General features: G+C 38.2%; 1 protein-coding gene across 9 annotated transcripts in view; it reads right to left on the bottom strand.

Moving 5' to 3' along the window:
* The window catches only part of NKAIN3 (sodium/potassium transporting ATPase interacting 3), a 372,372-nt gene that overhangs the window by 260,297 nt on the left and 90,138 nt on the right, over positions 1–21,937 (bottom strand). The window contains exon 1 of one of the 9 annotated variants that reach the window (XM_080582406.1): positions 4,621–6,290. The exons of the other annotated variants lie outside the window; for them this stretch is intronic. The gene's annotated coding sequence lies outside the window, so the exon portion shown is untranslated. Of the gene's footprint in view, positions 1–4,620; positions 6,291–21,937 lie in introns of those variants that run through there. 9 annotated transcript variants of the gene reach the window in all.

The raw sequence follows: 21,937 nt of genomic DNA, 5'->3' as shown, positions 1-21,937 counted from the left end.
GGGATAGTTAAGAAGATTTTTTAAAATTATGATTCAGTCATTACATTGATTTTTCATTTGTTCCTAAAGGTTACATATAATTTTGCAAATTCATTCCTGAAACAAAGTAGTTCAGTGTACCCTTTATGTGAAAATATTACAGCCATTTCTATCTTATTAGTACCTTTACATCTTACTTCTCACAATGTTCTTCCTCTTTATATTCATTATTTGTGCTTTTGTATTATTCATTAAAGTGATAGTATTGTGTTTCCTGACAAGACGAATAATTGTACTTCTTACATGTTCCAGCAGGGACATATTGCTGGACAGGCAAATTAGTATTCACATATAAATGAGTGCCTCTTCATTTATGAAAAGTTCCCCATACTTTCATGTTAACTTAGTCAATGTTCATTAATATTTTAATAAATTCAAATGACTCTTCATCCATTCAAAAATTTATGAACATCGACTAAGTGCGGGATTTGGAAACTCATCAAATGGATTTCACTGTTTCTATTTATAAAAATATTCATGTCCTGGATATGCTTACCATCTTCAGCTCTCATTGAGTAAAGGTAAGATTTGAAAAAGCACACTCTTATTGCACTATTTGCAGGCACAGATGACAGTTAGACTCCATTTCAATCTCCTAGAATGGTAGCACCAAAGAGTTTAAGCACCAAAGCACCAAAGAGTTTACAGCCCTACATAATAAAAACAGACAAAAGGAAGGGGAAACATAAAAACAGGAGAATCATGAAGAATGTATGAGTTATTCTTGTAACTAATTATGTGCAGGCATATAATGAATATTGTTGTTATCTAGTATGAAGACAGAAGAGGAAGATAGAAAATGAAGTTGTCTAATATCAGTCTGAGCTTGTTTCAAAACTCAAGGAAGAACAAAAAACTTATCAGTAGTATCAGTGTCAGGAAACGTAACGATAAAAATGACAGGCATTACTTAACTTGGCAATGAAGAATGGGTGTCTCACCCATCCCATTTGTTTGGTTTTGGCACTCCCATCTTTTGGCATCTAAAGAAGCCTGAAAAGCCCACCAGCTCTCCATTTTACCATCTCTTCATTCCAAGAATCCCCAAAATAGTGTCTTAAAATTCAAAATAAATTTAATCAAAGCAAATGGTAGCCTTTCCATTAATTTGAGTAGGAACTGGCCAGACCTTTCGTCTGGAAGATGCTCGAGGCAAGAACTTAGCATTTCTTCATGCACTAATTGTAAAATAATTAATAAAAGTAAATTAGATCAAATATAACTTAGAGAAAACCACTCTACTGAATTATGATTGTTGAAACATAGCCAGAGGAGCACTTTCAGGAGCCTGCTGGGCTGTTTAATATTGATTTAATTATGATGTTTAGTTTACTATGGAGATACCTGATGTAGTTTGCTAGCCACACTAGACCTTAGGTAGATGATCTTACGTGTTAATAGTCAGAAATACAAAAATGGAATGCACCAATATATGAATGAATATGGTTTATTTTGTAGAGGTTTGGATCCAAGAAAATTCAAACCTGTGATTTCTGTCTGATATTAGGATTCTATGGACATTTGGAAAAAAATCATCTTTATCCATTTTTTTTCACTAAAAAATTAACTCTACATGATTCTGCAGATTCTCAATAATTTTAACATAACATACATCAGTCCATCTAACTAATTTGTCAAGGGCTAGAGCCATTTTCCCTGAAGTTTCTTCTGAGATACAATTCTGGAGATATGGCAAACAGACACAGAATCTACCAACTGAAGTTCAGCATTACAAACCCATCATTTTAAAAATAGTAAATAAAGACTGTGCACAAACAAAATCCACTAATCCACTAAGTACTAATTTTATATATTTTTCTGGCCTGGGGAAATTTAATCTAAAAATCAAAACAAATTTTCTTTCCCATAACTACTAAGGTGGTTTTGTTGCTGTTGTTTTTTTTTGTTTTTTTTTTTTTAATTCACTAATGAAAAAAGGCAGTCCTTTATTTTGTTTCATAGTGCTTCCCTAAGAGCAAAAATAAACTTAATTTACCTATTCTGTTGTTCCTGGAATGATTGCTCTGTTCATTATATTGTTTGATGTTGCCATCGTAGCTTTCCAGTGTTCATTGCCTGATTTGTTCACTTAATTCTCTAAGTTATTAGGCCCTCCATTCCAAAAATAAGCTGGTTTTCTCATTTAAAAACCAATGCCATCTTTATGTATTATGGATCTATAGTTCACAGTGTTAATGGGTCATAGAAACAATGATATGAAAGGTTAAATTATGAAAATGTATTTCACTTGCATAAAAATGAAAAAAGTGATAGCAACATATAAGAAAATATGGATCATTTCTGCAAAAGGATGATAATTGAAAGGCATCTATAAGAAATCTGAGTCACATCTCTCACAAGTTCGCAGAATGCTAAAAACCAAAAACAGCACATGTAGGTTATGACAAGAAGTGTGTTGGCTACAGACCTTTCTCCTGGTGCTGCAATCACTCCTTAATCCTTCACCCCAGTACCTAGGCTGCTACTCTCCTTACGTGTGTCTTTCTGTGTGTGCTGCACACTCTGATTTCTCAGTACTCTTCAAATTGTAACTTTGCTTACCAAGGAGGTCTTGCTCCATAGGTTGACATTATGATACACTCACAATTCAATCAACAGACATAATTTGAGTAATTTGAATGTTGTTTCTACCATTTTGAATGACCAGTCCTTTCCACACACAAATAACATATAGCTAAGATCCCAATATGTTTTGTTTGTTTAATATATATTCTATGTATCTCAAAGCAGCATTTTTCAGGAGCATTTTATATGTGACAACCAAGTAAAAATATGATGACTCAGTTGTATTTTGACTTTAACTACCCAAACTGAAGCCACTATGAACTCTCATCTCCAGAGGTAGTTGTTAAAAATAAATAAAAATCCTTAAATTCTTTCATAAAAGATTACTTTTTTTATAGTGTAAAAGGGAATTGTTGATAAAATAAATAAAGCTAGTACTCCCAAAATGAAATCTCTAATCTGCTATTATCAGTTAACAAAGTGGCTTTGTTATGTCTTTAAATAGCAAACAGAAGAAATACCACATAATGTTGGGATTGACTTTCACAGTGCCATTAAATAATGGCTAAGCTCTAATTTCATATGGAATAACATACTGCACAACACCATGATAGTGCTTTTTTTTTTCACATGGCCATCACAGAGCCTACTGGATCATGAGTTCCCGAAGCCCAAGGCATTAGTAAAGATCAGAGACCAATATCCACAATGTCAGTCTACTAATTTTCTGTGCAGTCAGAATCAGGACAAAAAGAAGCTCAGCATGTATTTTTAAACTTTTGGAACCCCAAAGGTTTAATATCTATAATATTCTCCACCACCACTTTAATCTTCCTCATGTAAAGATATCACCATGAAACTTCCTGCCACTTGAATAACCAAGCCAAGCCAAGCCAACTGCTGAGAACTAATGCCACAATCATTGTGACTATAAATATGGGGTTACCATGCAGGACTAGCTTTAGGCTGTGGGTGCACAGCTATCTAAGCCATACCAAGTCCTTTTCTTGTGCGCTGGATGATGCTGGTCTGCTATATTGTGAGCCCATTTCAGTCCAGTGAGCTGGCATCAAACTAGATCTTTTATGAGTTTGTGGAGTTAATTTTATGCCATATCTGAGAGTTGAACTGGTTTATCATTGATTGAGAGAATTAACAGCAGAAGGTAAAAAAAGGAAGGGACGGGATGATGCACATTAAGTTAGCACCGGCTGCTACATGAGAAGTAAAATTCTGTGTTGTCCCTACTAGAGATGAATAAACTGTTCACATTTGATCATCCATCTTGTAGGTCTGCGGTACATAAGTGGCAAGAAAGGTGCCTATTCCTAAATGCGAATGTTGAGGTGGGCAGAGGTAGAAAACCGCCATTTTGCTTATACGTGTCTCGTTAAAACACTTTCAGCTACAGGAAAAGGTCAATCACCTGAAGCTGATACTCATCCATATTTAGAATTAGTCATTCCGTAATTCCAGTGACAGCAAGTATGCACTTTTTCAAAAATAAAAGCAATTTTGCCTAGGCTTGCAACATGTGGGCTGCACACTTGCATTTCGTATAAGGGTGCTATTCCCAGCCATCAACTCTGCCCTTCAGAAAAGATCAGAGACAGCATGAAAAATAGATTCTAAAACTAGTATGACAAAGCATCAAATATCATGTTAATATGCAGTGTCTGTCAGATTAATTTTAATGCGCAAGCCCTTGGGTCACATCAACATCACAGTTTTCTGGGTCACCAAATTAAAAGGCATGGCATCATTTTCATTTGACACAGAAGAAGTTCATTAAAATTATTTGTAGAGATATAGGAAAGTAATCTTGGTCAGACATATGCTTTGAAAATTCTTCTTCAAGTTCTTCTGGCTTGAGTAGAGACTCTTACAGAGACAAGCTTTTCTGGGAAGAAGAGTCAAACTTGGAAATTAAATTAGATCAAAGTTCCCAGATGGACTTTGTTCTCAGTAACACTCTTTGTGAATACATAAGTTCCTGTCATAGCATGTACAGACAATAAATGCTTATTTTTCTATGGGTTTCCAAACCTACTGTACCTCTGATTTATCATGAGAACAGTATCATGAATGATTAAATTTTCCCTCCAAACAGTGTTCTATTCCAAGTGTCAATTTTGATGAATAGCCTGTCAAGCCAAGACACAATCAAAGAGCTGAAATAAAACTACTATCACGTGGCTTTTGTCATTAAGAAATCCATTTTTACTTCTTTTAAGTACTGAATTAATCTGCTTCTATTTGTTACTATAGTTACACTAACGTATTAGAGTTTTTTCATATTATGTAACTAAATTGCATGTTAACTACCTTAATTGGAAAGGTTATATTTTGCAGAAAAGTTAGTTCACTTTTTTATTAGAAGTTGTTTCAGCAATTTTTTTTTTTTGAATCTCTAAAAATGATATAATTAGATCTCTAAGCTGCTGTTACTGTCAGTCTTCACAGTAATCACCAACAACAGTTAGCAGGATGAATGAGATTCTAGTGTCAAGTTACCTGGATACATAAAATATTATGGCTCATAAAAGATAGAGAAAAACTGATCAATATAACACTAGCAAATAATGATTTCAAGTAAAAGACTATGGAGGGGATTACCACAGACAGACATCAGATACCTTTCAAAATCTTTAAGGTATCACAAAGAAGAATTTGTATTTGTGCATTCACCTGTTGGATTTCTGCCCTGCATATGGTAGCAAATGCAAACTCATGGTCTCCGGTATGTGCATATGTCGCAGGTAAGAATTGGAGTTAACCACTGTTTGTACAGAAATGCTCTGAAAGTGCCTGACAAATCAAAAAGAATAAAGTGATGACAGAAAAAAAAAAAAAAAGCCATGTTATTAAAATGTTTATTTAACTATGATGCTGTTTTGAGACTAAGTCAGTTTATATCAAAGCCACGTTTTTTGTTTTGATTTTGTGGTGGCTTTTTTGTGGGGGGCATTCTGTTTTATTTCATAGAATGAAAAAATAGTTTGGGTTGGAAGAGACCTTAAAGATCACCTAATTCCACCCTCAGGGATGGGGCATCCACAACTTCTCCGGACTACCTGTTCCAGTGCCTCACCACTCTCATAGTAAAGAATTTCTTTCTTAAATCTAATCTAAAACTACCCTCTTATCTATGTTCTTTACCTGTTCTTGTTTGACAAAGTGTTGTTAAAATGGAAAACTGACCATCTATTAGCCTACAGATGCATTCATGGAATTTTAAATTTGGGTATTTGTAAAATGTGACAAAGACTGTACACACCAGAAATTAGACCGTCATACCCGAAATACAAAAATTAAATTGTCTTAATTATCTGTTCTTTGAAAGAGAGGTTGACACTACATTTGAAGGATGCAATTGTTCCACAAAAAAGACACTGAGTTGGTCTAAGGTTTGTTGCCAATACATTCAAACTCAGATAATCTGGCAAAAGAGACATTGTTCATTCTTCCTGCTTCCATTTCTGTTGCTGTTCTATGACAGCTTTAATCCTAAGAAGAATCCTGATGCCATGAATATTTACAAATAAACTTCTTTTTATGTGAGTGCTCCTACTAAGTACTTCTCAAAGTCCTGTTTTTTTCCTTTGACAAATATTAATTACATTATTCTTATAATTAACCTACAGACACTTGCTGTACTTTTGTTCTGCTAGCTTCATTGATATTCCCACAGCTGACATCTATGCAGCTAAGTATGCAGGACAGTCTAGCACTCACCTAGATAGAACTCTTGAATTCTGTAGATGATAAACTGCAGGATATTCACAACATATTTGTAACACATCACCTAAACAGTGACATGTAGAAGACCTTGAGGGTTCAGGTATTTTTCCGTGTTCTTCATAGCTCTCCTCTGGCTAATGCTTGTCCTGGAGTGTCTCCTGAAAATTAAATCTTTTTTAACCATATTCTGAAAGAGACCACACACCTCCAGCAAGAACATTAGCACTTCTCAGTATTTCTGAGCTTGTACTACATACAGGACAGGTCACTAGAGGGTGGAACAGTCTGCAGTTTATTGCAGGATACTATTGCAGGTTACTGCAGTCTCCATGCAATGCTACTGCATTACCCACCACCTCAGAGCACCATTTTAATACTAGACAAATGAAAAACTATGAATAAACTTATAAACAATTTGTTAACAATATACTGGTGTCAGATCTGAATCAGAAATATAAGAAAGTTCTGCTTAAGGTCATCTATTTTTCAGTTTAGCCCTCAACATTTTCCTTTCTTTTCCATCAGTCAAAAAGCTGTTGGGATGCTTGAGTAGTTGGATCCAGTTCTCAGCCATTATCTTTATCCCATGAATCACTTTCACTGACTGAGATACATCTCCAAATGGATTTATAAGCATACACCAATTGTCCCCCAGGGATTTCTTACAATATTCACACTTTCCTGAAGACTACCTATGATTCATGAATGTGATAATTAATTACAATGTCAAGTTTTCTTATTCCTCTCACAAGACTATCAGCTGACCCCTACCTCAAGCCTGAAATGCAAATATCCCTTGGGCATGGTTAGGCAGAGACATCTCCTGGCCATACCATAAACAGAACATGCTAATGACTTTCCCAGTGCTTAACTCAACTAATAAACAAAGCTTTTGCCTGACTGACTGTCAGGGCAGCGTTCAGACTGCAGAAATAACTGAAGTTTGGTGTAATAATGATCCAAGGATAAGTGATGCACTGATAAAAGACTTCTTTCTTCATGATCTTGAAGCTGGTATGATTTGTCTTTGCTATTAATATGACAAATAGTGACCTGTCACAAATAGTAAGATTGAGATACAAAAGAATGCCACTTTCTTTTTACCTAGAGCCAGCTCAAGGCTTCTCAAGACACGTAACATGAATTTTGCCACAAAAGGAGTAGAGACATCATGACCTGGGCAAGAACTGGGCATTTACTTTTAGGTAAATGTGGTTGTAGGGAAAGGAGAAGAAGGGGAAGAAGCAGGCAGTTACAGGAATATAAAGGATAAACTGAAGAAACCTCTGTGAGGATCTCACTACATCAGCAGAAGCTTGTGCGCACTCATCCATCACTTGAAAGTAACGGTAGCATTAGCCAACAGTCTGACTTTTCAGGGATCCAGATTAGATAAAGCGGTCTGTCTGTTTTGTTCTTTTTCTTTCTTTTTTTTTTATTTTATTTTTTTTTTCCACCGTAAGAACCATGCCTTATTTGCCTCTGTTTAGAGTCAGGATTGTCCTTTAACAACCAATTTCCAGGACTACACTATTGTCACATGGCACAGGCTATGAATCCACCAACCAGAACTGATGGTGGACTAATCAAATGTAGTTTGTGCAAAAATGCAGGAACAGGATGAAGCCATGTCATTCAGCAGTCCTACCAGCACCATGTGGCACCATCCGGTCACACACTCTGCAATGAAATAATAACACCAATACTACCCAGGTGGCAGTTCACCACTGACAAGAGTCCAAACTGCTTCATACAGACTTAGCTGTTCCATCAAAACCTATTTTATGTACCCAGGGCTGTGTAGAGCAAGGTAAGGTCGAATGAAAATTAATAGAAAACTCCTATCACTATTTTATTTCTTTAAACCACGGTGACCTCAAAAAGAGAAGGTCAGAAAAATTTTGTAGAATCACAGAATGGTTGAGATTAGAAGGGGCTTCTCAAGATCATTTAGTCTAACACTCTGCTCATGCAGGGTGACCTAGAGCAGATTGCTCAGGTTCATGTCCAGTTGAGTTCTGAATACATCCACAGACGGAAACTCCACAATCTCTCTCCACAACCTTTTCCAGTGTTTGACCACTCACACAGTAAAAAAGTGGAACTTCTTATTTTTTGTGTCCATTACATATTGTCCTGTCAGTGTACTCCACTGAGAAGAATCTGGCTCCCTCATTTTCGTTCATTCCTTCCCATCAAGTATTTGTCCACTCTGAGCCTTCTCTTCTCCAGGTTGAACTAGATCAGGTCTCTCGGCCTCTCCTCATATAGTTGATGCTCCAGTCCCTTCATCGCATCAGTGGTCCTGTGTTGGACTTGCTCCAGTAAGTCCATACGTCCTGTAGTAGGGAGCCCAGAACTGGACTCAGCACTCAAGACGTGGCCTCGCCAGTGCTGTGTAGAGGGGAAGGATCATCTCCCCAACCTGTTGACAATGATCTTCCTAATGCAGCCCAGGATACTGCTGGCCTTTTTTTGTTGCAAGGGTGCATTGCTGGCCTGTAGCATATTGTCTACCCTGATGTACTTCTTTGCAGAGCTGCTTTCCAGACAGTCAGCCCCCAGCATATACTCATGCCTAGGGTTATTCTTCCCCATATACAGGACTTGGCATTTCCTCTTGTTTACCTTCACGAAATTCCTGTCAGCCCATTTCTCCAGCCTCTCTAGGACCCTCTGAATGGCAGCAAGATCCTCTGGTATTAGTCTTTCCTCCCAGTTTTGTCTCCAAACCTGCTGAAGGTACACTATGTCCCAGCAACCAGATCATTAATGAAGGTGTTAACCAGTACTGGCCCAGTATTGACCACTGTGGTACACCACTAGTGACTTGCCTCCAATTGTGTTTTGTGCCACTGATCACAATACTCTAGGCCTGGCTATTAAGTCAGTTTTCAATCCACTTCACCATTCACTTATCTAACCCATACTTGTCAGCTTGTATATCACAATATTATGGGAGACAGCGTCAAAAGCCTTACTAAAGTCACAGCAAATAACATCAACTATTCTCCTCTGGTCCACCAAACCAGTCATGTCATTGTAGAAGGCTAGCAGGTTGGTTAAGCATGATTTCCCCTTTGTAAATACACACTGACTACTCCCAGTCACCTTTGGGTGTTTGGAAATGGTTTCCAGGAGCTTTTTCTAGATGAGGCCAGGAAATGTCCATTAAAAATTGCTCTAATCTTCATCAGAACTGGAGTGAGAAAGTGGTAAGCAAGAACACCAGCAGGTGAAAATACAATTATCATCATAAGTAGCTGTGCCCACAGGTTTTAAGGTTTTTAATGTCACTTCTTTTCTTCTAGCAAAACATACTTGATAGGCAGAAAGCATTCCTGCTCATGAAATAAATACTTACAAATATTTTAAATGCATCAGGGTGTATATAAGTATTTATTTTTAAGTTCCCAAGTTTGACAGTACTTTCCAAGATCTATCAATTTTTCCCCACACATATTGCAGCCTTTTTTTCCTAGAGAACTTCCTCCCCAAATTAAAAACCATTTCAAGTTTTTTTAGCTGATGATCTGAGAGCTAACAGTGAACTGTGCTCTACCAGTACATCAAGCAGACCTCTGCCAGACAGCGTCTTTGAGAAAATTGTGGAGGAGGAAGGGATGCAGAAAAGGAAAAAAACTAAGAGCACTGCTGTCTTGTTCCAAATACAATACAGTCTTTTTTGGATGAAGATACCCAGGGCCTTAATTTATTCATTCTCTGTTTCTTACCTGAAACTCACCTACCTCATAGCAGCAAATAAGTTTTTCCATCTTTCATGCATGATTTTTCATTGTGACATGGATGACTCAACATGGCTTATTTTGCTAGCACTTTCAGCATAGCCTGGTTGAACCATAGTAATGAGATGCAGTTGGACATGTAGCTTTCAATGGTTAGGAACCACCAACTAGTAAAGGTCACTACAACACATTTCCTCTGTTGAATAAGTTACCATGGGCTTATCAAGCCCTTCTCCTGTTGACTGTTATTGATTTCCATGAACTTTCAAATCAACTACAAGACCTTGTTCCTTCAGGGTTAAGAACTTGTATCACTGCAAGATGACAACTGTTTTCAGTAACATCTCCTGTGGCACAACAGAAGGCTAAGGAGATAAAACTCACATAGGCTGGGAATTTCACTGAGGATTTTAGTATGAACTTTCTTCATGCTAAATAACAACAGAATGTTACAGGTCTTGTTCCTTTCTTTTCCTAAAAGAAAGGATACTGCCTTGATAGTACCTTCAAACAAACCACAACCAAAATGTATAGCTTTTAAAGAAAATAATTAAAAATAAAAACATCAGCAAGTTTCAGTTACCACAAATAGTAAAATGACTGAATGATAGTGCTGATCCCTTGCTTGATTGGGTGAATATTAAGAAACAGATGAAGAAATACTTGTACCCATCTTGGCTACTGGATTTCTGAAGAGAGCTTGGATGTCATCAGTGAGCAGGAATTTACAGAGTGCTGACTGCCCAGATGAGCTCAGAGAAAAATGCCTAGTCTTCCCATTGAGAAAACATAGAACAAAATTTTATCTGTATTGTGAACAGTGGAAACAAAATATATTCTTGCTTAACCAGGACTTTGAATAATGAACTGCCTTTTACTACCTGTAGAACATAAAAACCTTTTCACAAAAGCAGCACAGAATAGCAGCCAACAGACTCTGCAAATAATGATCTAACCCTGCAGCTTCTCAGGCCAGCAAAATTTTGTACTGTAGACCAAAAGACACTGTGCTGATCAAGGCTATCAAAACATCATCCCTCTCTGCAGGCTGTTTCTGCCTTTAACCACAGTACACACATACTCTGGGTCTATAACTCCAAATCTCCCTCCTCCTGAGCAAGCATCACTGATTCACTTCTGGTCCAATGACACATTACTTGCTGCACAGTTATCTAGCTTAAACAGAAGGGAATTCTTCAGTCTTTCTCCCATCTCCCTTCGAAAGAGCATTGCCAGAAAGGCTATCGTGTGACTAAACAACAACACAGAACCTATATTTGACTACTCATCTGAACTGTGATTGACACCTCCTTAGACTGTTAGGATCCAGACATCTCATTTATTTCTACCTTGGAAACTTCACAACTTTTTGATCAAAACCAGGAACAGAAATCTGATGAATGAATTATATAAATAGAACTTTTGTATTCTTTTACAAACTTGGGTGTTGAAATCCAGGTGTGAGATATTCTAAACTCCTACTTATTGTCTAAGTTTTTGGTAGTAAAATTCCTCAGATGGCTCAAGCTCTGTTCTGGCATAAAAGTGCCCCAATTTTCTGTCACTGTTGAACGTCTTGGCATAAGCTGTACACAAGGCTTCTTCCTTACAAATATTCCCACCACAGTCCTAGTCAAAATAATGTGGTTTTTGTTGTTGTTGTTTATTCATTTTTAAACACAGATACTGCTTTACCACACTTTCTATAGACTCTTCATCAGGTCCTGCTCTTCAAAACAGCATCTAGACCAGGAAAAAGCTATTCAATTTACAATGAGTATAGTCAACTCCCACTTCTGCCCACAGGGCTTCAAACAGATCATTTCCCCTAGTGCACTGTGATTAGCAGGCTAGAAACTGTGCCACAGTGAAACAGCAGCAGCCCCTTATATGTAAAAGTGATATTCAGTATTGAGAACAAGCTGAACATCCCATTTTAAGTCAATACATAATTAAATAACCATCCCCAAATAGACACATTTGTTGATTTTACCCTGGATGCTGCTCCTTACACACTGATTTGGCAACTCTAGTTGCCAGAAGCTTACAGTTTCAGAAGTGCTGAATTATTCTGTTAACTATTACTTCCACTTAACCTCTCTGAAACAAACTAGCACCTTAAAAATGTGTGGACCTCTCAGATGGATAGTGTCAGCGACTTAACACTATCAGTGTTGGATTCTTCACTCTCACCTTGATGCTTCTCATTGGGCCTGCTAGCTGAAACATTTCAGACACAGAGTGACTGAGTTGGGGATGGGGAAAAAGGAGGCATACCTATTTAATATGTCTATATTTTTGTAAACCATCAATAAAGTTCTCAGAGCTTTCTATGTTCGGTTGAAGATGTACCCTAGACTAAAAATTTGGATTTTGATAATGATTCTGAAATCTAGTGAGCTGGATGTGGCCTCAGACAATAAAGATCTCAGCTCAAAGGATATTTCTGTCAGTTTGTCTGTAATTGTTTGATCTGTGATTTCAAAAGAATAATTGTCCATTATATATAATTAATCTATACAGATAAATGTGCAATTTATTATTTATTTACAAAATTTAAACAATTTTATAAATTGTTCTGTCATTTGGGACAGTTCAGCCCAGGCCTGATCATAATTCCCAGCACTTGATTCAGATGGTTCATGAATCATAGTCACGTTATCAGCAAATACTTACCTATGCTTATGCTTACCTATACAAACACTTTACTATATGCCACTAGGGGCAAGCTTTTCCTTTTCTGGAGCTGGAGTCTTCAACTAAGCAAGTAACAAAGTCATCAACAAATTGAAGGAAATACAGTTTTCTTGTCATGGTCACCAGTGAAGTAATCTTTCAGCCCAGAGTAATCAGCCTTAGCTCTACGCCTCTAACCAAAGCAATTAACAGTTACATTTATCTCAAGAGTTGATGTTTCTAGATTAAGGGCAAACATTATGTCAGCTTGTGTTTGTAGACAAAGACACTGTGTGGACAGCAGTCTTCTAGATCTAAGACAAGTAACTGAGATCATACCATACTATTTACTACATCAGTAAGAATTTAAATAAAAACATATTTCATAAACTGATGAGAAAACACATTGAAAATCTTTCAGTATGGTAAAATAGCTGTCATGAGGATATCAGCTACTACAGCATTAGGGTAATGACTGAGAGTCTTTCAGCTCAGTTTCCTTTTATGCAAGTATGTTGTAAAAATAACTGTGCAGGCTATAACCTATGCTAAGCATGTTTTTAGACTTACATATTGGATAAAGGCCTTTTTTTCTACGCTCTTCAGCACAATCAATATTGCTATAACTATTTGAACTCCCTCCACAACATTCAAATTATATTGACAATTAATATCACATTCTCCTCTCCTCAACATCCCGAATCAAGTAAACAAGCCATTGCAGCTAGGTTATAATCATACTTAAAAGGCTTCCTCCCTGCACTAATCTCATTTTGAAATATCAAAACTATTTGCTGCTGTTGTTGTTGTTTTTAACATGTAATTTGCTTCTCCTAGCATACCACGTTTACTTTTTATGCTTGGCTGGCTGAATCAGGATTAGTCCAATACCAGTATAGAGCTCTTGAGGTATTCATTCATTTGGGCTGATTTTTGTCTCTTTTTTACAATTCAGAAAGAATGAAAAATCAACATTCTAAAGACAAACTATTGTCATAATCAACACATTTAATAAGTACCTTGCTATTTTTGTGTGACAAATTAATCAATACATTAAGTGAGAAGAGACCCCCAGAACAGTTTTCATCCAGATATTTCTGAATCTAAGCAAGAAAAGTCATTGAGTACAGGAACACATTTCAGAGCTCAGATACAAAAGAAGTGCTATCTAACAAGTCTTTACAGACCTCTTTGCTGTCAAAATTACATGCTTCTACCAGCAAGAAGCATTTGATCTCTGAAAAGACAACGAAGGCTTCATTTAAAAAAAAGGACAAGTGTCAGAATAAAGGTGGGAATCAGAATAATAGGGGATCTCCCTAACAACTGTACGAGAAGTCTAAACTTAGATGGTTCCTATCTGAAATAGGCAAATCCAAGTGGCTGAGTGCAGAGCCAACCATGACCATCACTGACCCACCACATTTCCAGACAGTCCTTAGTACTGTCTGGAGTACCCAGCTGGTCCCAGAGAGACCAGCAACACTTGACACAGCATCTGTTTCCTACTTCACCCATAGCAATGCTGGCACAGAAAACTGAGCTGCATCTTGTCTCTGGTGTACATCTGCATGTTGCGTGAAATTCAGCGCCGATGCCATTTTGTCAATGGAAGACTGATGCCGTTCACACAAAGTGCATAGATGATTACACAGGTATTAGTCCCATCAGGAATCAGTGCCACAACACACTCGTGAAACAAGGAGATTGTATGAAGTCTGGTTTTATGCTACAGCAGCACATCAGCTCCATTCGCCTGAGGCCCAGCTCCCCAAGAGACAGTCCCACCGTAGCTGGCAGTTCAGAGTGAGGCTGAGATCTCCTCTGTGACAGAACAGAGCATCCTTATTAAAGGTTTGATCTGAAGCCAACAGAGAGACTCCCATTGACTCCAATGTATATTCTATCACACTTTTCTTAACCCCACTGATTGTGCAATACGGTTTTGAGCAATACATGTAGAAAATATGTATTATATTTCATATACTGGAAAACAAACAATCTCTTTCTTTTTTAAAGTAGTTCAATATCTTCTAGCACATTCTCACTCCAGCCTTCAGCTGAGCACGTTGGGGAAGCATTTATATTCTAGAGCTGGCCCTCTCAAAACTCTAATACTTGAAATTTCTACTTTCTTTGGAACAGAGAGTTAATTAAAACATTTGTCCAGACAATGATAAGCGACAGTTCAGTGACAGCTACATGTAACAATCAGGCTGAAAAAATCTAAACATGAAATCTGAACATGGGATAAAATCCCATAAAACATAAAATAAATGATAAAAACATAACTTCAAGAGGCTAATTCTACATTTTCCTCCACATTCCTGATATCTTATGTATGCAGCGTGTCACTCACATGAAGGGAACTCAGGGAGAAACTAATAACTCATTCAGACAAAAAATAACAGGAAGAGTGGGCTGAGAGGCACACAAGAAAGAAGCCTGTCATGTCTTTCATTCACAGATCTTCAGTATTTCATCTTCTGTGCTAGATTTTCTAGTGCAGAAAATATTTGTATCACTCTTTTCTTTTCCTCTTTGCATATTGTATATCATTACATCAAAGGGACCTGTAAAAAACTGGGCCAAATTTCATATTCAGGCCAGACATACCTTTACTTTTCAAGGCTAGCAAAGTTGAATAGGAATTGCATTGATTGATTCTTATTAATTTCAATTTATTTTATATAAACAGCAAAACTGCACGGCAAAATTCATTTGAAATACTACTTTATTAATTGTTGGCTTTGAATATCCCAGAGTGGATTCATCCCATTTTATATTTTAATTGTAGTTGAGATGAAGAGTGATTGGATTAGATTCAATCTATGTGTAATTGAAATTAATGAATTTGGCTAATGAAATATTTATAGGTGACCTTTCCCTGAATTGATTAAAAAAGACTGTTTTGTTTAAAGTATCTTTGATATTTACTGTCTGATGTTAGACTTAAATTATTCTTTTGCATAAGAAAGCTAAATAGACATCTGTTACTCCTGTAGACTGGCAAAAAAATCAGCCATATTTCAGTTTTCTCCTGACATATTTAGTGCTTCTTGTCAGGTATACAAGTGCCATTCCCAAAAGTTAAAAGTCTCACAGAAAATCATTAATGCACTTGTTTGTATGTGAATAATTTATTCTCATCTTGGTCCACCCACCAGTTCTACTGACATTTAAATGTGATCTAGTCTCAGGCATGTTGTCATTAATATTAAAGCAGTGTGAAACTAGGACACAGGCCTGTGCTGCATTAATGAATTTATCAAATTGAAGTATGTTACCATTGTCAGAATTAGCAATGCAGAAATGCTAATACGATTCTCCATGGACTACAGTAGCATATTCCACTTTGTTAGAGTGCTGGTGTAATGATGACTATTACAAAACCTTGGTTGCAAAATACTGACCTAGCAACTTTGTAAACTTTGAAATAACTGGCATACTTATCTCTACTTAGACAGATGTGAAACTACATTAAATTGAAATCAAATATAAGAATGCATTAAATCTCTCTCAATGTATTTTAAAACATGAAGATGACATAAAATGATAGCATTTACTCAATCAGAATCCTCTGTGTCTTACTTGTGCAATTAGCTCAATGCTATCTGCGGGACCATTTGTTTAAGAAAGGTGAAAGACACATGGCATTTAAAAACTTCTCTTTCCTTTCTCCTGCTGCCAACAGTTTCATACTACCTGTGATGTGTGAAAGAGGAACAGCATCTGTGAGATACACCATGTCAATCAGTCTCCTGCTCACCCATGCATGAGTAAAACCTACTTTGCAGTGTTGCACAGTTTGGGGCATTGTACTTCAGGACAGATATGGACCAACAAAAGGAGTTCAGAAGCAAACAGCAAGAATGATCAGATCTAGAAAAATTTATCAAAATATTGAGAAAAATCAGGACTGTTTATCTTTAAGAAGACCAAGGGGAGGCAGGATAAGTCTTCAAATATATAAAAGGCAGTTGTAAAAAGAACGGTAATGTTTTAATCCCCATATCCACTATGAGAATGAAAAGAGAAGGAATGGTTTAAAAAAGCAGCTGGGACAGGCATACGAGACATGAGGGGAAAATACAACTTCCTAATAGCAAGGATAGTCAGTAAAGGCAGCCTGCACAAAAGCATTGAAAAATTACCACCCTTAGATGTTTTCAGAGCATGCCAAGCAAATATCTATCAAGAATAGAATAAACCTATTTGGTTTTGCTTCATGCCTAAGATACAGAGTGGATGAAACCCCACAATCCCTCCTTGTCCTATTTTTTATGGTTCCATAAACTCAACTGGGTTCTTTTGAAAAACCAAGTATCTCCAGCAGTTTCTTCAAGGACCAACAGTTTTCTTTTCCACAACGCAGATGAGACCAACAGTAACACTATCTCTAATCAACACACTTCCCAGTTCACAGGAGGACACACATTACATCCAGGATTAAAGCATTCAATTATATGTGATACTCAGAGGTTTTACTGAGAAAAATCCTGTACGATTAGCAGTATATCAGTTAAACTTCAGAAAACACACGGCAGACAGAAAAGCAAATGGAGAGGTGACGGCTTTGTGCACAGAAGCAGAAAGAAACAATAAAGTCTTTGCCCTGCCAAATACGCTTTCTAAGGACTTAATGTTTACTAGTTTAGGAGGCTCAGTCAGATGGTTAGATGGATTTAATTCTTGGCAAAACATTCTGTGACAATAATTGTGCCAGCTGCAAGTTACAAAGTGCTAAGAAACATGAATATGAAAGAAGGAAGGACATTTTTAAAGCCTTGAACTATCCATTTATATACCTCCTGCAGTGTTTATCTCTTAATTTTCTTCTTTTATGACTTCGATGTGCAGATAATCACTGGTCCTAATACCTCTAAATACAACACACTTTAAAACTGCACATTGTAATAGAGGAACTCAAACAATTTTTGGCTAGTCAGTAGAGATACAAAGAATCATAGAATGGTTTGGGTTGGAAGGGACCTTAAAGATCATCTAGTTCCAACCCCCTGCCAAGGGCAGGGACACCTCCCACTAGACGAGGTTGCTCAAAGCCCCATCCAATCTGGTCTTGAACACTTCCAGGGATGGGGCATCCACAGTTTCTCTGGGCAACCTGTGCCAGTGCCCCATCACCCTCATAGTGAAAAATTTCTTCCTAATATCTAATCTAAATCTACCCTCCTTTAGTTTAAAACCATTACTCCTTGTCCTATCACTACATTCCTTGACAAAGAGTCCCTCCCCAGCTTTCCTGTAGGCTCCCTTTTGGTACTGGAAGGCTGCTCTAAGGTCTTGCCAACCTTGTGAGCTGCACATTCAGTAACCTGGGAGCCCTAAGATCCTTGTCAGGAACGGATTTCGGAGCTTCCTGCCCCAAAGCCAGAGATGAAGCTACAAGACCCCTTCTGAGAGCTCAAGCTACATCCCAGCCTTCCCGTTCACATGAAGCAGGCTAGAAGTCTTGAAATCACTGACTCTGAGACACTGCATTTAGCATAGCTTTCTGGAAATGGGAAAAGCCAGAAGGTTTTCATGCTGTGTTTTGCTGAAAGTTTATAAAAACATGTAAATATTTGGGCTTCAATAAACTGATGTCTTTGAAGATTAATAATATGTCAAAAACTTCCTGCCCATCTCTAAACATGGCTAATCTTCAGAGCAGAACCTAAGTGGCCACTTGTAGACTTGGCCACTTGTTCAATAATCAAAATACAAATGATAAACACAAACATAATTTTCTAATATTATGTCTCTTTCTAGCTGCACAGACACATTACAGCAGTCACAGGACAGACAGAATAGCATCTATAAAGTAAATTAGGATACGGCAGAGCATTATACACCCATTGATTTAGCTTTACTTCTGGCTTTCAGCTGCCAACCAATATTTTTTAATCCATCATTATTATGCAGAGACAATACAGTAATGATAACTTTATTAAGCATTACATCTGTGTTCCTGGTGTTTGAACAGACACTGGCAGTCTACATAACGCTTAAGTGTTCTTTTTTTCTTTCTCTTCTGTAAATTCACTGCCTGGAAATTCTGTACCCATTGGTGCAGCCATGGTGACATTCTCACCCATGAGACTGTCCGTGATCTCTCAAGACATTTGGCACTTTATTGGGTTTACATGGCCAGGGTTTGGGAGCAGGGAGGGCTGCAGGAGTGGCCTCTGTGAGCAGAGCCCAGCAGCTGCCCCATGGCAGATCAGAGCCAGCACCAGCCAGCTCCAAAGGGACCCACTGTTGGCCAGAGCCAAGCCAGGGAGCGACATTGGTTGGGCCTTTGGGAGAGCAGAGTTAAGGAAGGGAAATGAAAAAAAAATACTGTTGCTCAGCAAAAGCCAGAAGAGAAGAGTGAGAAATGTGAGAGAACCAGCCCTGCAGCCCCCCAGGTCAGTGCAGCAGGAGGGCAGGAGGTGCTCCAGGCAGGCAGCAGCAGTTCCCCTGCGGCCTGTGGAGAGGCCCCTGGTGGAGCAGGCTGTCCCCCTGCAGCCCATGGGTCCCACACGGAGCAGATCTCCACGCTGCAGCCCGTGGAGGAGCCCCCGGTGGAGCAGGTGGATGTGGCCTGGAGGAGGCTGCGGCCCATGGAGAGCCCCCGCAGGAGCAGGCCCCGGGCCGGAGCTGCAGCCCGTGGAGAGGAGCCCACGCAGGAGCAGGGGGTCTGGGGGGAGCTGCCGCCCGTGGGGGACCCGTGCTGGAGCATTTTGCTCCTGGGGGATGGACCCCGTGGTACGGAGCCGTGTGGGAGCAGTTCTTGAGGAGCTGCTGCCTGTGGGCAGCCCCCACAGGCTCAGTTCGGGCAGGACGGCATCCCGTGGGAGGGACCCCACGGGGAGCAGGGGCAGAGAGGGACCGTGAAGGAGCGGCGGAGACGAAGCGTCAAGAACTGACTGCAGCCCCCATTCCCCGTTCCTCTGTGCCGCTCAGGGGAAGGAGGTGGGAGAGGGTGGATGGGGGCAAGGTGTTTTTGATTTGCTTTAAGTTTCTCACTCTTCTAGTCTGCTAACGATAGGCAATAAAATAGATTAATCTCCCTATGCTGAGTCTGCCTTGCTCGTGATGGTAGTTGGTTATTTTCCTGTCCTTATGTCAACCAATTTTTTTTGTTGTTGTGTTGTTTTGTTTTCATCATATTTTCACCCCCTTTTTTATGAGGAGCAAGAGTGAGACAGCATTGTGGTGGAGTTCAGCTGCCCAGCAAAGCAAAACCACCACAGGCACTTACCCATAATTCTGTGCAATCCACATCAAAGAGAACTAAAACCAATTACCATATGGTTTTATTATTATTTGATTAATTAACTATATACTGGAATATACACATGGTCTAAGATATTAAGCATAGACAAGAGACTGAAGGGAGATGAATGCTAATCTCCTGTTCAGTGACTACTTGGACAAGTTTTACTTCCAGAGTTGCTAAGCACTTAAGCTCACAGTGACTTCAGGTGGAATTTCAAATGTTCCACAGTTCTAGATGTCTTTAAGCTCTCTGTCCTTATTTTTCCATTTTGCAAAACACAAATAGTCACTTTTGCAAATAATTTTGCGGTTTCTATTCAAAACACACTACACAACTACAAAGTATTACTTTTAGCTTTAAGAAAGCACAGATTGTATAGCAATGATCATCATGTTTATTTTTTTCAGAGAAGCATAATGTTCCCAGTCAGAAAAATATTTTATTTCAAACACTATGTTTTCTTTATCAATTCTGAATCTGTAAGAAGAAGATGTCAAAGTTTTGAAATTTCCTTTGCAAGTCACAGATAATTTACTTTCTAATTATCTTACCGCTTTCTAACAAACCCTTATTTCAGTAAGTCCACTCTGGGACTAATGTATACCTGAAAGGCCCAGCTCTGATAGACTTCTGTCTCCATCTATAGAACACTGGATTTCAGCTGAGCTAAACAGATTAAGTGACAGTATTGTACCTTCCTAGATGACTTGTAAAGACAGGATTTACAAAAGTGGGAAACAAAACAGAAGTTGAAGATGAGCGAAAACGTCTGAAAATGAACAGCACAATAATTCAGACGTTGTAGGTAAGCTGATGTTTTATGAGTTCCTTAACATTTGTATGTGTTTATATATATATACACACACAGATAAAGCACCTGAATAATATCACATGAAGCTTAAATATTGACCAAGAGCCAAATTCTTCATTACCAATGTCCATACCAAATGTTTTAACAAAAGCACATTGCCATGTCTACAGAATCATTCCATCAAGAGCACCTGAACTAAGGCAGCTCCACAGCCACATTGAAATCTTTCCTCAGAAGTGAAATACCCTGACAAATGAAAGAGGTGAATTTCATGAAACATATATATATATGTTTTCTTTCTCCTGCAGGGTTCTACAAGGGGCTGCATGAAGGTGATATACCATGCCATGCAAAAAGTGAGCTCTATACCTCAAAGCATCACACAGCCCTTCCTCTTATATGCTAGAACATCCTTTCTGCAGTTACAAAATCCTTCTAGGAGAAAGGGAAGATTTTAGGACTTCTGCTTCAAGAGATGACTATCTATCTCCCAACAGCAATTCAATGTGGTATCTCTGGTTCAGAGATGAATTTGTGTGAAAATCTATAACATTCAAGAGAACATGTTCAGTGTTGTGAAAATGCAGAAACTTTTTCATCAATAAAGATCTCTTATAAGAGAAATGAAAACAGGAGACACGGATGACAGAGTTCTGACTTGTTAAATGCAAGGAAGATAGACTAAGGAAGACAGGTATGAGGGAATAAGATCAGGACTTTGAGGATTGCGCCAGCTTGATAGCTTGATGATTTCATAGCAATAGAGAATTATATAGCAGTGGCGAAGAGACCTTCAAATTCCATTTCTTGCCTTGAACAAATTATTTGGTTGTTAAAGCAGCGAATACTTAGCACATAGTTTCTTTAATAGTTATGGAGTCCACTGAAATATTCGTTTCATTTTAGTGACAGCTGTGAATTCTGTGGCCACCAATATTAACATTTTTCAGTTGAAAACGCAACATGAAATAGTAACTTATTTTATTCCCGATAAACATGAAACATCCTGAAACAAAAGTGTCATATCGCAAAACAGCTTCTAGGACATGTCTATGGACCTTATTGATTTCTCATTTACATAAATGGGAAAAAAATATCTCATTCTTTCTGGAGTTTTGGAGCAAGCAGTCAATA

The sequence above is a fragment of the Anser brachyrhynchus genome (assembly GCF_964034855.1).
Source record: "Anser brachyrhynchus genome assembly, chromosome: 2".
NCBI classification, from domain to species: Eukaryota; Metazoa; Chordata; class Aves; order Anseriformes; family Anatidae; genus Anser; species Anser brachyrhynchus.
This window is presented reverse-complemented; position numbering and strand designations above follow the sequence as displayed.